Source organism: Onychomys torridus, chromosome 16, assembly GCF_903995425.1.
Source record: "Onychomys torridus chromosome 16, mOncTor1.1, whole genome shotgun sequence".
NCBI classification, from domain to species: Eukaryota; Metazoa; Chordata; class Mammalia; order Rodentia; family Cricetidae; genus Onychomys; species Onychomys torridus.
This window is the reverse complement of record NC_050458.1, coordinates 25,156,019-25,170,971: the sequence shown is the minus strand read 5'-3', so window position 1 is coordinate 25,170,971 and position 14,953 is coordinate 25,156,019. Positions and strand designations below refer to the sequence as shown.

The following is a 14,953-nucleotide window of genomic DNA, read 5'->3' as shown; positions in this document are numbered from 1 at the left end:
CCCTGCTCCCAGAGTCTCTGAGTCAGTGTTTGGGCAGCACCTTAGTTGTTAGGATTTTGAAGGCACCAGGTCACCAGGCTTGAGCGTCACTGAGCTGTTGGGCTCCCCTCACAGAGGCGCAGTCCGCCACAGTGCAGTCGCAAGCATGAGAAGAGCCCATTTAGATGCTTGCATTAGGATGTGAATAATCTTGATGTCACCTAATTTAGTTCTCAGGATAGTCAAAAAGGTAAGGTTTGCTATCAGAGTTTTCACCACTACTAAAAATTACAATAACAATACAGCGAAATGCTACATAACTCCAATAAAAGTCAATAGGAGCATATCTAGAATTCTTGGCAGATTCTTACTGATCTGTAATATGCTCTTCTACACTATGGAAATTGCTAGATACATTAGCTACTGGCCACATATTGCTAGTATGGCCAAGGAACTGAGTTTTTAATTTTATGTACTTCTAGCCTAACAAGGTGGTCCAATACTGTAACCCTGGTGTTTGGGAAGTGAAGGAGGAAGAGGGCCAGAAGTTCAGGATCATTCTCCACTACTTTGTGGTCTGCCTGTGTGGTATGAGACTCTGTCTCACAAATGAAAACAAACCCCACAAGTAAAAGTAACAGGAACGAATGGGTTCTTTTAGCTGTTTGAGTTTAAACAGCCATGGGTGACTAGTGGCTCCAGGACTGACCAGCGGCCATCTCACAGACACTAAGCCTCCTGCTCACCTCCTACCCCTTGCTGGTCAGGGTATAATTAATAATTAATAATCCTTGTAGACACTCTGCAGTCCTGCTGACCCAGAACACAGCGGGCTATGGGAAACCTTGCAGCCAGTTTCTCAGTCTTTAGGAGACTCAGTTTTCTTTTCTGTAAAGTGGGTGTGATAATATGCCGGCCTTGTAGGTTCCTCATGAATTTTCTGAAATGGGGTGTTTCTTGTGGAAGGCTCCCCTCTTGCCTGGTGCACATGTGCCCAGGTGTTAGGTGCTGTATGCTGGAGATTGGGTAGGGAATTAAGATGTAGGTAGTCCTTATCTTCCTGCTGCTTCAGGCAAACACCATCTCACCCTTTGGGGAGCCGTAGTAGAGCTTCTGGAAATGAAGAGGGTCAGGGTTTTTGGGTTTTCATTCTTGCCAAATAAAGTAGCCCCGAGTTCATAATAGCCCTCTGCCCCAGCAGGGTCTGCTTGCATTCCATCTCTCCTCTTGCAGACCCCAACTGTTCATAAGGGGAGGATGGGCTGGGAGAAGAAAAGTCCTTCAGAGACACTGAACAGGGGAGGGGAGGGGAGGGAGGACTCATGTTGCTGGGCTATCTTTTGTGGCCCTCTTGGTTTTCTGAGTGAACACCACCTGTTGCTCATGGCCTCTGGCCTTGCCTGTCTCCAGTATTGAATACACATGGAGCCTCCGCTCCCTCCTGAGATCTAGTCCTATTGGGCTTCCCTGCCTTTCTGCCCAAAGCTGCCCTCTGGCCTCAGCTTGGTTGGCAGCTAGGCCCCCTACACTTGGCTCCAGCTGATTGGTGTCTGTCCAGGATGCCTCACACCATGGTTCCTCACTTTCCTGCCTCATCTCTGCCTGTTGAAATCATTCTCACATCTCCAAGTACCACGGGGAAGGGTGGTCTTCGCAGGCCACTCCTCCTAAGAGGGGTTCTGTGAGGGCATCCTTTATAGTCTACCAAATAGTTACTAATTTCTATGCTCAAAAGTGGATTTTCTTTGAAAACCTGGTTCTGCCATTTCTGGGCAAATCATTACTTTTCCTGATTATTTTTTTCTTTTCTACATAGTGGGGTGAGGAGACAATACTTACCTCAAGGATTAAAAGAGGAAGTAGATGTAAATGATTTGGTGTGAAATACCTGGCAAATGAGTGCCCTACGGTGTCTGTTTGAGCTACCTTAGGCTATTTCACACAGGCTTCAAGTCCAAAATCTGAAACTTGATTGGACATCAGTGTGATGACACTCCCCAAATTCCAGATTTCTGGTCATTTTATACTTGAGACTTTCAGATTGGGGAAGTCTATGCAAATTTAACTTAAAACTGACATTTGGAAACAAGCCTAGTCTTAAGTGTACACACACACACACACACACACACACACACACACACACACACCCCAGAATTTCTTGCTGGTAATCCATTCCTGTTTCAGAAAAGTACCAGATCACTCTTGAGTTTGATTCTGCAATCCATATTTGCTTTTCTACTTTCAACATACAAATAACTTTCAAGAGCAGTATGTACATTCTACAATCTGATGATGTGCTTGGGGCATGCTGGGCATGGTTGGCTGGGAGAGATGGACCTGTGAACAAGTCTTTTGTGGCCTTGTCCTGAAGTTCTTTATGAGAGTCACAGGCAAGACATCAGCCTTCACTGTAGTCACACTCCCAGAAGTCAACACAAGAGTCCATGGGGGTGTTGAGGAGTGCCTCTGATTTCCACTTGGGGTGGGCAGACAGATTCACAGAATGCCTTTGGTCAGGACGACGCCCCGCTGACAACTTCATCTTACTTGTGCAGTAAATGTTTCTGTGATCAGAACTACCAGGCACTAAGTGTTTGACACTCAAAAACTGATTTAATTTCCCAGCAACCCAGCTGGGTAGACACCTGCTTTCATTTCCATTTTACAGATGGGGGGAGCAGAGGCACAGAGAGGTTTGGCCATTTGTGGAGCCCAAAGTTAGGCCCAGGCCATGTGACATCAGCTCCATGACTGTGTGCTAATGTGCCACTCAGGTTGTCCCTCAGAGTGTGGCATTTCAGAATTTTCTGTTCATGTTCTGTGGTGGGTGCATTTCATCCATCTCTTCAATGATTTCAGCTGTATTATCAGGATTCTGGATAGATCACACACAGAATCTAGATTTGCCTCTGGGTGGCTTCAAGAGGCATTATGGGGTAGGGTGGTAGGGTGGTGGGGTGAGGAGATGGCTCATCAGGGGAGAATGCTTAATGTGTAAACATAAGGCCCAGAGTTCAAATCCTAGCATTCCCATAAAACACTGGGCGTGTCTGCACACTCCTGTAACCCCAGAACTCTGGGAGGCAGAGAGAGGCAGACACCCCAAATCCACCTCTGGCCTGCTTGTGTTCATAGGTGTGTGTACCCACATGCATACATGCACAGAACCCTACCCACCCAAGAAACTTTGAGAGGTCTCAAGGGAGGGACCGGGCCCCATAATTGGCCTGAAATTTGTTGACAGTTGACCTATTCCTTTACCTGTTGGTCTTTACCTTATTAACAGAGAGATATAGGTGGAGAGTGACGGAGTCCAGTGTGGCCCACCTCAGGACACATGCTGTATTTGAACTCGCTCCAGAAGACTGAGTGCCAGCCAGGAGTGGGGAGACCCTTGCCGGTAGGGGCTGGCAGTGTGGTGGATTAGTTTCCAGGGAGACCATGATTGCATTCTGGAGCCAGGCTCCTTGCAGCTGAGCATGCTGCCATTAAGGAAGTCTTTGAGTTGGGTTTAATGGTCGTTCTTTGTTTTGAAATGACTGTTTACTGAACCTTCAAAGCCAGTGCCACAGCAGGATGTGATATGGGGCCTGAATAATTGCATCAGACACCCCAATAGGAAGCAGGTAGTAAGGAGCCTCGCCAGGAGTAGCCCATGGCCAAGCCCAGAGTCCGAGCTATTGCTGCCAGGACTGAGGTCGTTCTGCAACCAGAAAGAGACCTGCGGTCCCATGGAACCTGGTTCCTAGGGAACCTGGCCTTTTGATGTTGTGCTGGCCCTAATTAGGGATACCCTAATTAAGTCAGAGGAGGCAGAGTTTTTTTCCTTTAAAAAAAAAAAAAGCAAATGTTTTGAGAACATTTCATGGGGGATTACTTCTGAAAGATTATATAAGTTATATGAAATTAATGGAAGAAAACCTAGAAACTTCAATTAAGTGAAGTTCCCCATAAGCACCAATTACAAAGTGGGTTATGTGTTCAGGCTCACAAAAGCCTAGACAATTAAAGGGACCGTGAAACCTCCTTTTCATCCGGTCTTCCCTTTCCCATGTGTGGAGTTATATAAGCTGTGCCAGTTTCCGTGATGGCCATGTGACTTGGTTTTGTTTGTCTATAGTAAATTCCACTGGGGACACCTACTTGAGCACCTACTGTGTGCCACACCTACTGTGTGTCAGGTCCGGCTTGAAGTGCTGGGGATATAGAACAGCAAACAGAGTGGACATGAATTCCTGCCTCTGGAACCTAATGGAGTGGTGACAGATAAGGGACAGATAAGTGGCATCGATCGATGCTTAAAACTATCTTTATTTTTTATTATTATTCATTTTATCTGAATGGATGTTTCACATGCCTGGCCGGGGAGGCCAGAAGAGGGCATTGGACTCCCACGGGCTGGGAATTACAGACAGTTGAGAGCCCCTGTGTGCGTGCTGGGAACTGAAACTGGGTCTTCCGTAAGGGCAACAAGTACTTTCAATCATTGGGCCATCTCTCTAGCCTCAGTTCTCTTATATGCTGAGAGGAGCCCATGTCTCCCAAGAGTGGTGAGGGAGAGTCTCATGGAGGGACATTGACTCGTGACCTGTGGAAGAAAGGCTTGGTTTGTGCAAAGGCCCTGAGGTGGGGGCTAGCCTCTTAACTGCGTTTGGGCTAGGGTGGTTTTCACTAATTGCAGAAACACTTGCAGTGAGTACATTTTTGCAGCTTTATGGCCTTCCTTGAAGGGTTTATCTGTGGCCTAAAGGAATGCACTTCTCAAAGCTTCTGGAACCTGAATGTCTCGCAAAGCACGTCTCTGCTTACATTCCTGTGTGTGAGCGCTCATCTTCTGGATTATTTCGAAAGATGTTGCATGTGGACACGGGTGCCAGGAGGTTGCTGACTTCCCAGTTTCCAAGGGCTTAGGGGGAGGACTTGCCATCTTATCTCTTGCTAGGGTCCTCCAGTCTTGCTGTCTGGGTAGTTTTGAAAAAGCAAGAGTGTCTTCCCATGCAGATCCCTAGGCCCACCCTTAAAATTCTTTGTTGAGCTGGGGTGGGGCTCAGGAATTCGCCCTTTTAGTAAACCCTTGCCAATTCTCTCTAGGTTTTGCGGGGATTGCACTGGGGTCAGTGGGAGAGGCTCCCAGGCCACCCTGAGCTACCAGAGGCTTCCTCTGGAGTTCAGGAAGCAAGAGGTTCTCTCTTTTTATGTGATTCGTTCCACCCTGGTTATAGCTGGAATATAGTCCAGGTGGACGTATTGAGTCATGCTAGCCGTGACTCTGGGGAAACGGTTCCCGTCACGCTGCTTTCTTTTTCCCTTTTTGCCAGAACAATTTCTTCTTCCTCTTTGAGAGCCTGGTGAGGCGTTACCCCATGTGAGGAACTCCCACCAGCTGCTCTGCAGTTTTTCCAACTTGGAGAATACTGTCCTTCGAGGCTTTGGGATCGATGGTTTTCTCTTCAGCCTTCCAAACAGATATTGACCTCTTCTCTCTTCAAGGCTGTCCCCTCACTAAGTGCCTGTGCATAGTAGGTACTCATTTAATGTCCTGTTCAGGAAGGGTGCCATTGAATGCTGATTCACTAAAGCAGAGTTGAGCTCTTTGTGCTGCTCACCACTTCAAGTGCTGGGATTGTTTCATGAACTTGGTAATCACCCTTGGGGGCAGGAACTAGCCATTAGCATCTTTTACAGAAGGAGACGGCATGGCACCAGGTGATGAAGTCAGTTGCCTCTAAGGTCACTCTGTGAACAGATCTGAAGTTAGGCCAGCTGACGAGTCACTCTCAGACTCTTGAATGTATTTGTCTGTCAAGGCTCTCTGTCCCCGATGGATGATAGCCAGTGAACACACGCACGCACGCACGCACGCACGCACGCACGCACGCACAAGCATTGTAAAAAGAAGTATAGCACCTTTTGTGGTCTACCAGGGCATCTTTTCTGGAAGCTTGGGCTGGGAGTTAGGTGATGGATGAGGTACTGTCTGCCCCAAATGGAAACCGATTCAAGCACTTAGTGTGACCAAGGCTAGACCCTGGGGTGGGTTTGATGAGTTCATGAACCTGTGCCTGTCTCTCTATCTGGGAGGGTTGGGCGAACATAAATGCTAGCTAGTGATGGAAGCGGGATCTCAAAGGTGAAAGTCATTTTGGAGTTGGTAGGTACATGCTGGAAAGAGGTGGATGAGCATGCATGTGCAGGTGTGAAGTCATTGAACTTTGTGGGGCACACGAGTTGTGGTGTGTTTTGCTTGTTGTCTTGTGGGTATTGACAGACAGAAACACAGGAATGGAGCAGCAGCTCTGGACTCTGCCCAGTGAAGGCTCCATGAAGCAGGCATTATCCCGGGAAGGCTTAAGGGTGCACACACATTTCATAGGAGCCTTAGGTCAGAACATTGAAACCCTGCGTTAGGTGCTTAAAGAATGAATTCTCATGTTTCCTGAGTTGGAGAGTCAGCCAGGTGAGCTGATGGGCCAATTTCACTGTCCGAGGAACTGAGCAGATTTAGCAGCAGTTCATACAGTAAAGTGGGAGTGAGGGCAGACCCTCTCACTTTGTACAAGTCTTTTGCTCTTTCTGCACCTGATTTCTCCTGGGAAGGATGTGATGAGCACACACACAGGCACATGCCTCTCTAAGGTTTCCGTGAAGTCCTTTGTGGTTCCTTTGGCACTATCCACATACTGGGGTGTTCTGATGTTGCTCTTGGGTCTATTTGGACTCGGAGGTGGCTAGGTAGGTGACCCCTTTGAAAACTTTCTCAGGCAGTATAAGGTGCACAGGCAGCCACTTACTTATCCTCTGGTGCGAGGTACTGTAATCATTGGAAAAGTAGCAGGGCAGTGAAAATCTAGGGGTGTGTGTGTGTGTGTGTGTGTGTGTGTGTGTGTGTGTGTGTACGTGTACACGTACATACAGGTGAATTTGTTGAATGGGAAAGGAGAGGAAAAGGAGTTCTGTTTGCAGAGAAGTCTAGAGTGTGGAAACACATGCTACAAAGGGTAGAAAGGGAAAGACCCACAGTGCAGGCCACCGTAATCCCATCCCTCAAGAGGCAGAGGCACGAGCATCACAGGTTCGCCATCTTAGTCTTGCCAACAAGTTCCAGGCTAGCCTGGGCTACATAGTGAAACCCTGTCTCAAAAGGAAAACAAACTGAGGTTGGGGATTTAGCTCAGTGGTAGAGCGCTTGCCTAGCAAGCGCAAGGTCCTGGGTTCGATCCTCAGCTCCACATTTAAAAAGAAAAAAAAAAAGGAAAACAAACAAATAAATGAAATCCCCAACGTCCTTTGCAGGTGTGAAGCACAGTACAGATGCCAGGCTGTCCAAGGGAAGCTTCCTTAGCTAAAGCAGGTCTAGATCTTTCCAGTGTGTAGTCATTGTACCTTTTATTTCCTAGTAATTTAAATTTAAATAACCCTCAGTCCCTAGTGGTAGCCCTGTTGGATAGCTCATGACAGACAGACAGATGGCTTGCTTGCTTTCTGGAAAAGGACCTAAAACCCAAAGCAAATTTGAAGGTACAGTTTACATGTTTGTTTAGTTGTTTTAATTGTTACGTGGAGACGTACCCCTATGTTTGAAAACATCCTGAGCATCCGACCTAGCAAGGTGGGTAAAAGGAAAGCTCAGTGACCTTGCTTTAATAATTAGAGTGTGGAGGAGCTTGAGAGGGAGCAGTCTGTGAGGGGGCAGCTGGATGGGGACCACCTTTTGTGGGTGTGCCTGCCTTTTCACAGGCGTATTTATTTATTGCTGGTGTACTTGGGCAAGTGTGTGAGGGTGGGCGGGCAAGGATGCAACAACCATTGATTATCCCCAGGCTGTCATCCACCTGATGGACAGGGATAATTAGTGGATTAGGCAAGTCCCAATCAGAAAATAAAAGCCGGGGACTGGTATTTATGATGGATGGGTTCACCCAGTGCCTTTCATCTGAGGCTCTTATGAGACCTGCATCTTGCATGCAGGCCAGGGTGGGGAAGTTTAGTTTGGGGGCACAGAGCTCTGGCAGGCATTCCTGGGCCCCCGGGCCCTAATTATGCACACCCACTTCTGGAAGCTGAATGCATTCCTGAATCCAGAGATGCTCAGCTTGGGTCAGAAGGGCCAGATCCCTCTCCACGCTTCTTTGCTTTTGCTCTCCCTGGAGGCTGGGCTCACCAAGAGGACTTGGGAAGGAAGCATGATGCTGTGGTGATGACCAGCCTAGAGATGCTACAGAGATCCATTCCAGTGCCCGTGGAAAATCTGAAGATGAGAAAAAAAAAATGTACCCCCCGTTCATACAAGTGCCAGCAACTGTGTTCCAGTGTGATTTAGGCTTTTCTCTGTACAAAGGGGTTTTCTTCGTTTCATGCATGCTTTTTCCATGGCTGACCTGACCATTTCTAGAGTGACACACAGTTCTGTGCAGATATCATCATGTTTCTGGAGTTTCACCTCTGTTCTGCCGTAGCTCCTGCAGGACACACATCTAAAGCAGAGCCTAATGGCGGGCTGAGTCATTTTGTCACACTGGACTGGGACCTGAGTCTCGGTCTGTCCCTCAGGCTGCTTTGACTCCCCAGAACCAGAGTCAGTCAGAAAGATCTGGTGTCAGATTTTTTTTTTTTTAACCTTTCCCTGTGATTCTGGGCCTCAGTTTTCTCATAGACAAAATCATAGCATCATAGGCTTTGTTGCAGACATGGAATATGAATGTGTTCTAGGCTGGGCTCCTCAGGAAGTGTTCCACATCAGTCAGCAGCGCGGCTCAGATTATACATGCTACCGCCCAGGGTCGTGTGTCGTGTTCTCCACCCCCTCCCCCCTTCCCCCTCCCCGCCCGAGCAGGGAAAGCAAAGTCTGCATTTTTGCCAGATCTCCAGTGTCAGGTGCATCAGTTAATACTTGACAAGTGCAGCTCCAGATAGATGCCTGGTGCCTAGCAACTGTTTAGAAAGTGCTGATGTTTGATGCTACCGTCGCCAGCCATCTCCTCCAAAGGAATACAGGACCTATCTAGTCCTACCTGCCTTGTATTGTCCGAGCTTTAACTGCTGGTCAGTCAGCCGCTGTCTGGCCCCTTCTGGGCAGGACAAAGGTCTTTGAGCTGGAACCCATTCATTCCCTATGGCTTGTCCCTGCTAATCCCGATTTGCTTCTGCATTGAACTGATCCTCACGAGATCCCTCCCTAGCTCTCCTGGTTCCTCTTAGGTTGTGGGTTTTCTAGCCACAGCCCCCGCCCTTCTGTGTCCGTCGAGGCGGTGATGTGCTATCGAATTCCTTCAGCTGTCCCTTGATCTCGGCTGTCACAGTGGGGCCAGTGTGGGAGAAGCAGTTGGTACATTATTTATGGAGCACCAGTCACCAGCCGTGCTGAGGAGTTACGCGGTTTGTCCCACACCGAGTGTAGGATGCCATCATTTGTTTAGTACAGAACAAAATCAAGTGAGGCCACCCCAAAACTGAGTGTCTGTTGGCTGACATCTGTGTCCTGCTCCTGCATTGGGTGAATGCTTGGCTCCTGGCTTGGGACAAATGGAGGCAGAGGAGGAAGAAGAGAGATGAGGGAAGGGGACGAGAGAGACTCCACCTTAAGGGTGGATGTGGACTTAAGGCAGTTTACAGACTGGCTAGGAGCCATCACATTCTTGACGGGGAAGGAGATTTAGGAAACCCTCTCCCTAAAAAAAGAAAGAATAAGGACTTTATTCTTCTCTTCTTTCCCAAAGGGACCAGGTAGCCGCCAGGTATGTGACCCGCAAGCCAGGTTTGCATATCACCTGGCCAGCCTGGAATTGATGTCACCTGTCATCAGAACGAAGGCCACCCTGGCTCCGTTTTGTGGTTCAGCTCTGGACTTTGCCCCTGAAGGCTGGCCTCGGCAACCTTGTCCACCCTGCCCGGTTTCGCTCCTATTCAGCAAAATTGTAGCACTTAGGTGTCCCCTGGGTGCTTTGACCCCCAGCAGCTGTGTCTGCCACTCATCACTGTACCAGCGAAGCCTCTCTCTAACCTGACAGACATTCCCTTCCACTAGCCTTTTCTCTGTCCTTGTCCCATGGTCTAGAAGGCGGAGACCCTGGCTCACGGCTCATACACGAATCATAGGCTGTACTAAGTCGAGGGAATGGACACAGCTAATCTTGGAGGGTAGGTGATGAGGAGGCTCACAGTGTTCTGGAAGAAGCAGTATTTGTTGGGCAGCGAGTGAAGTTTGCAGAATGAATGAGCTCCACCTTCCACCTTGAGTTTTGAAGAGCAGACAGCCCTTGGGTCGTGTTTGTGGAGCATCATGGGGACCCCACTAGGTGGCTGCATGAAGTCATGTGATCAGGAAAGACCCTCTCCCGTCTGGTGCATTTTGATGAATAACCAGGTTTTCTTTTCTTTTCGTAAGCAGAGTGCGTTCCTCTTTCTCAACTCTGGTGTGATCTGAGTTCAGTGTTCAAGGCTTCTAAGACCTCCCCTTCTGCCCTTGCCTTCTGCCCTCGGGTAGCTCCTGGGGAGGAGTGTCTGGTTTTGCCTGTGACTCTGGATGAAGCAGAAACAGTGCTGGGTGGAGCCTTGTTTTCTTTGGTTGTGGTGTGTCTGTAGAGTCCTGAAACCTACATGTGTTCTCGGATGATCCCCTTAGTGTGTGGCTGTGTGTGTGTCCTTCTCACGGCTCCGGGAGGCATTCCTCAGGGTGACACCAGCGAAGACATGTGAAACTCAGGATCATCATCTTCCACTTCTTCGTGTAGCCTGGAAAATGCAAGCCTGGGTTGGCATTGCTCTCCAAAGGGTTCTGAGTGCACCCAGGGTCTCCTGACACCTGAGTACCACTTTCATCAAATCTTCCAGTAGTTAACACCCCATGGCTTTTTAAATAATTGTCTTTCAGTCTTTCTACAGTTACTTCTTCCCTGCACAGATCCTCCAAGTCTTTGTCTGTCTGTAGTAAGACTCTTTTCAGGTGGGCAGAGACTTTTTTCCTTGAAAGAAAAAAAAAAAATTAGTACAACCTGGGTCACCTTGCTTTCAAGTTTTAATAACATCTTTTTTTTTTTTTTTTCATTTTCCAACAATTAGGCTTTTGCTTTTCTGTTCTTAGAAGTCTGTCTTTTTTTTTTTTTTTGACTCCATTAAATTACAGATTACCTAGAACAGGTGGGTTTGACACTCTGCTAGCTCCTCAAATAGCATTCAGTCAGGAGAGGGCTGCTTTTGGCAGCCTTCTTGTGGCTGGGTGGGCGTTCGTGGGAGGGAGGCTGTGTGCTATATATCCCTTGATGAGAAAGGGGACCCTCCTTTTTTTTTTCTTTTCCTTTTTTCTAATTTGGGAACAGTTGAAGTGAGGCTCCAGGTAGGGCGCGCGCACACGCGCACACACACACACACACACACACACACACACACACACACCCTGCGCCACCCCCCCCCCCCACCCCGTGAGTTCTGTAAGTGGTTTGAGCTGTTGTGGTTTCAGGCACACTGATCTGGGTGGGGACTAAGCATTTCATTGTTTAGGATCAGCAGACAGTCTGCGGACACTGTAGAGCTAGCTGCCTCGATCTGTTCTTCTCAGGTAAGGTAGGTTGAGTCACCTTTTGCCTCCCACCTTGCCTGATTCTGCAGCTGGGACTCGGGATGAAGGATCCCAGCCAGCACAGCCTGGTTGCAGTGTGGCTCCCAGTGAGCACCCTGAAGGAGAGTTCTCAGAACCGGAAATGCCAGGACCCGTTGCCTCAGACATGGCCTTTTCTGTGTGCCAGTCTCTACTGAGCCCCTTTTGGTGTGGCCGTGTTTGTTGGTACAGAAAAGCTGCATGTACCAATGTGCCCATTGAAAGCCGACAGGTTGGTAGTCCGTTCTTAGAGGCACACGATCTTACCATACTGCTTTTGAGAACTTCCATCACCCAAGACACAAACTTCCTGTTAGCTGTCATTCCCGATTTCTCCCCCAGTGCAGCCACTCCCCACAGTTGCAGGCAGCCCCCCCCCCCCAGTGCCTTCCAGTTCTCTTTCCCTCCTATCCAAGTTATAATTAGATATCCTTGACCAGCCTCGCCTGCACCCCTGTTCCTCCCACCACTGGGTCATCAGATGTTTTAGGTTCCATATTGCTAAGAGCGTGTGGGGATTGTCTTTCTGTGTCTAGCGTATTTCATTTAGGACTGCACCCTGTTGCTGGAGCGACAGAGTGAGCAGTGTTCTCTGGTGCAGATGCACCTTTTCTGTAGCCCGCCGTCAGCTGATGGACACTTAGGCGGATGCCTTGTGTTAGCTTTTGTGAGTAGTGCCACAGTAAACACAGGAGTGCAGATGTCTCCTGATCTCAGCTCCCCAAACCAATCCTGTGAGTTCATGGGGTTGCCATGCAGAGGTCCAGTGACTCTGATGTCACAGAGCGAATGGGAGGAGTAGTCGGTTCAGTCGGGGTGGTTCCCAGGTTTCCCTTCCCTATTTCTCTCCCAGTCTTTCAGTGTTGATGGGTGGTGGTGCTACTCCTAAGGGTGGTGGAAGTGTCCTACTCCTGATCTTAACCAGAAGGCAGTGATGTGACTGAATTGTTTTAATTATTATCATTATAAGGAAATGGGCCCCAAAGGGCCCAGTGATTTTCTTTAGTAAATTGCTGGTCTGGCTGTTAGGTGATGTGCGGAGGCCTCTGGCTAATCCAGCATGTTCTCACTTAGTATGCTTCAGATTCTTCTTCTTCTTCTTCTTCTTCTTCTTCTTCTTCTTCTTCTTCTTCTTCTTCTTCTTCTTCTTCTTCTTCTTCTTCTTCTTCTTCTTCTTCTTCTTCTTCTTCTTCTTCCTCCTCCTCCTCCTCCTCCTCCTCCTCCTCCTCCTCCTCCTCCTCCTCCTCCTCCTCCATCTGGATAGGTCTCTAGAGGCCAGCCAGAGGACTCTGAGTTACCCTTAACGCTGTTGTTTCTGGGAAGAGCAATTCCTATATAGACTTGATAGAGAAATAGTGAACAGAGGAGTCAAAGCAGGTCTTTATGGTGTCTTGATGGGCCTGCTGTGCTGGTCTGAGTACCCTCAAGGTAGATTGGGCTCAGTCAATCTCTCCTCCCTCCCTCCTTCCCTCCCTCCCTCCCCCCCCCTCACCTTTTCTCTCCTTCCTTCCCTCTTGCTTATGTGGGTGCGTGCGCGCGCGTGAGTGTGTGTGTGTGTGTGTGTGTGTGTGTGTGTGTGTGTGTGTGTTTGTAGGTGGGCCAGAGGACATCCTCAATCCTCAGGCAGCGGTTCTCAACTTTCCTACTACTGTGATCCTCATGTTGTGGTGACCCCCAACCATAAAATTATTTTGTTGCTACTTCAAAACTACATTTTTGCTACTGTTATGAATAGTGATGTAAATATCTGCTATGTGACCCCTATGAAAGAGTTGTTCCACTCCAGAGGGATCGAAACACACAGGTTGAGAACACTGTTGTAAGATATCATTCTCAGGGATGCTCTCTGCCTTGTTGGAGACAGGGTCTCTCATTGGTTGGGCACTCACCAATTAGGTTAGACTGGCTGCCAGCAAGCCCTGGAGATGAGCTTGTTTCTCCCTCTTCAGTGCTGGTATTACAAGTCCACCATACCCTGAATTTTCATGTGAATTCTGGGGATCCAACTCAGGTCCTCAGGCTTGCTTGCTGTCTTTCCAGTCCCCTTGGACCTTGATTTTTTTTGGAGACATCATCTTTCATTGTGCAGGCTAGCCTTGAACTTGGTAAGTAGCCAAGGCTGAGCGCTGGGGTTATGATTGTACACTACCACGGCAGGTAATATTCCAGTTCCTGTTGTTGGGTTGAAGATGCTCCCAGGGGATAAACACAGGATAAGGACCATGTGTCAAGACCCATGTCTAGATGTTGGTTGGCATGACTCAGATGTAGATGCCAAAGGGCTTCTACCAAGAGCCCTGGTGCAGCTCAGCATTCTGTGGGAGCAAATGGCTGAGATGAGACCCAGCAGGACCCAGATGCAACATTGCAGAGCAGCTGGGTGTGAGCTAGCAGCATATGCAGAACAGACTGCGGGGCTTGGCCTGGTAGAAAATTCATGGTGTGATTGTTGCCAGAACCTCTAATTTGGTCTTAAATTTTTTTAATGTAATGACTTTATTGTTTTCATTAAAATGACACATGACCCTTATAAAAACAAAGCAAAACAACATACCATACAGAAAAGTACAAAGAAGAAAGCAACATATTGGTCCAAATCTTAGCTCCCAGAAATAACCCATTTTAATCATCAGACAGCTTTCCATATAACCTGTATGTACATTTTCAGACAGAATTGATGGCTAGAGAAATATATAAAAGGGTAGTTCTTAAACAAGGTATTAACTTTTATGCATATACATTTCTAAAACATTTTCCTCTCACGTATTAGAAGGAAGTGATTGAAGAAGGAACCCCGAGCAACGGCTGGACTTCCGATAGCTCTTTCTTTACCAGAAGAAATGGGTTTTCTGGTGTTCTTTAAGACACTGTTCTTACCAAGGACTAGAGATAATTTCATTTGTCATAGCGAGGTGTTGGGGGCCTCTGGCATGTCTGTAGTGAGCAGAGGCCGGAGATGCTGCTCGCTGTTCTGTGATGTACACAGCAGTACCACAGTAGAGATCCACACACCCAGAGTGCTGGGCGTGCCAGGGCTTAGAGGTTAGGAGAAATGGCCCAGGAGAGCCACGAGGAAGGTGATGGCAGCTAGGGCTTGGCCCGCTGCAGCCTTAGACAGTTTGGGTTTGGCATCTGTAATGAAAGATGCAATGATTAACTTAATTCTTGTTTTTCCTCTCTCCTCTTAGCAGCAGAAACAAGAGGGGGCGTGATATTATTCTTCCCTTGTCAGGGTGTCCCACATTTGTATTCTGTTCTGGGACTGTGACCCCCAGGTGAATGATACGGTGCCGTACAGTACACCCTCACCCATGTTTTACCTTTCCTGGGTTTGACTGGAGTAAAGGTAAACCCCCCTCTTGGTGGGTGGCTGCTTCGGCT

The 14,953-nt window shown here is 48.2% G+C and overlaps 1 protein-coding gene across 9 annotated transcripts in view; it reads left to right on the top strand.

Moving 5' to 3' along the window:
• Positions 1 to 14,953, top strand: part of Mtss1 (MTSS I-BAR domain containing 1) — a 146,916-nt gene that overhangs the window by 7,485 nt on the left and 124,478 nt on the right. The window lies entirely within an intron of this gene.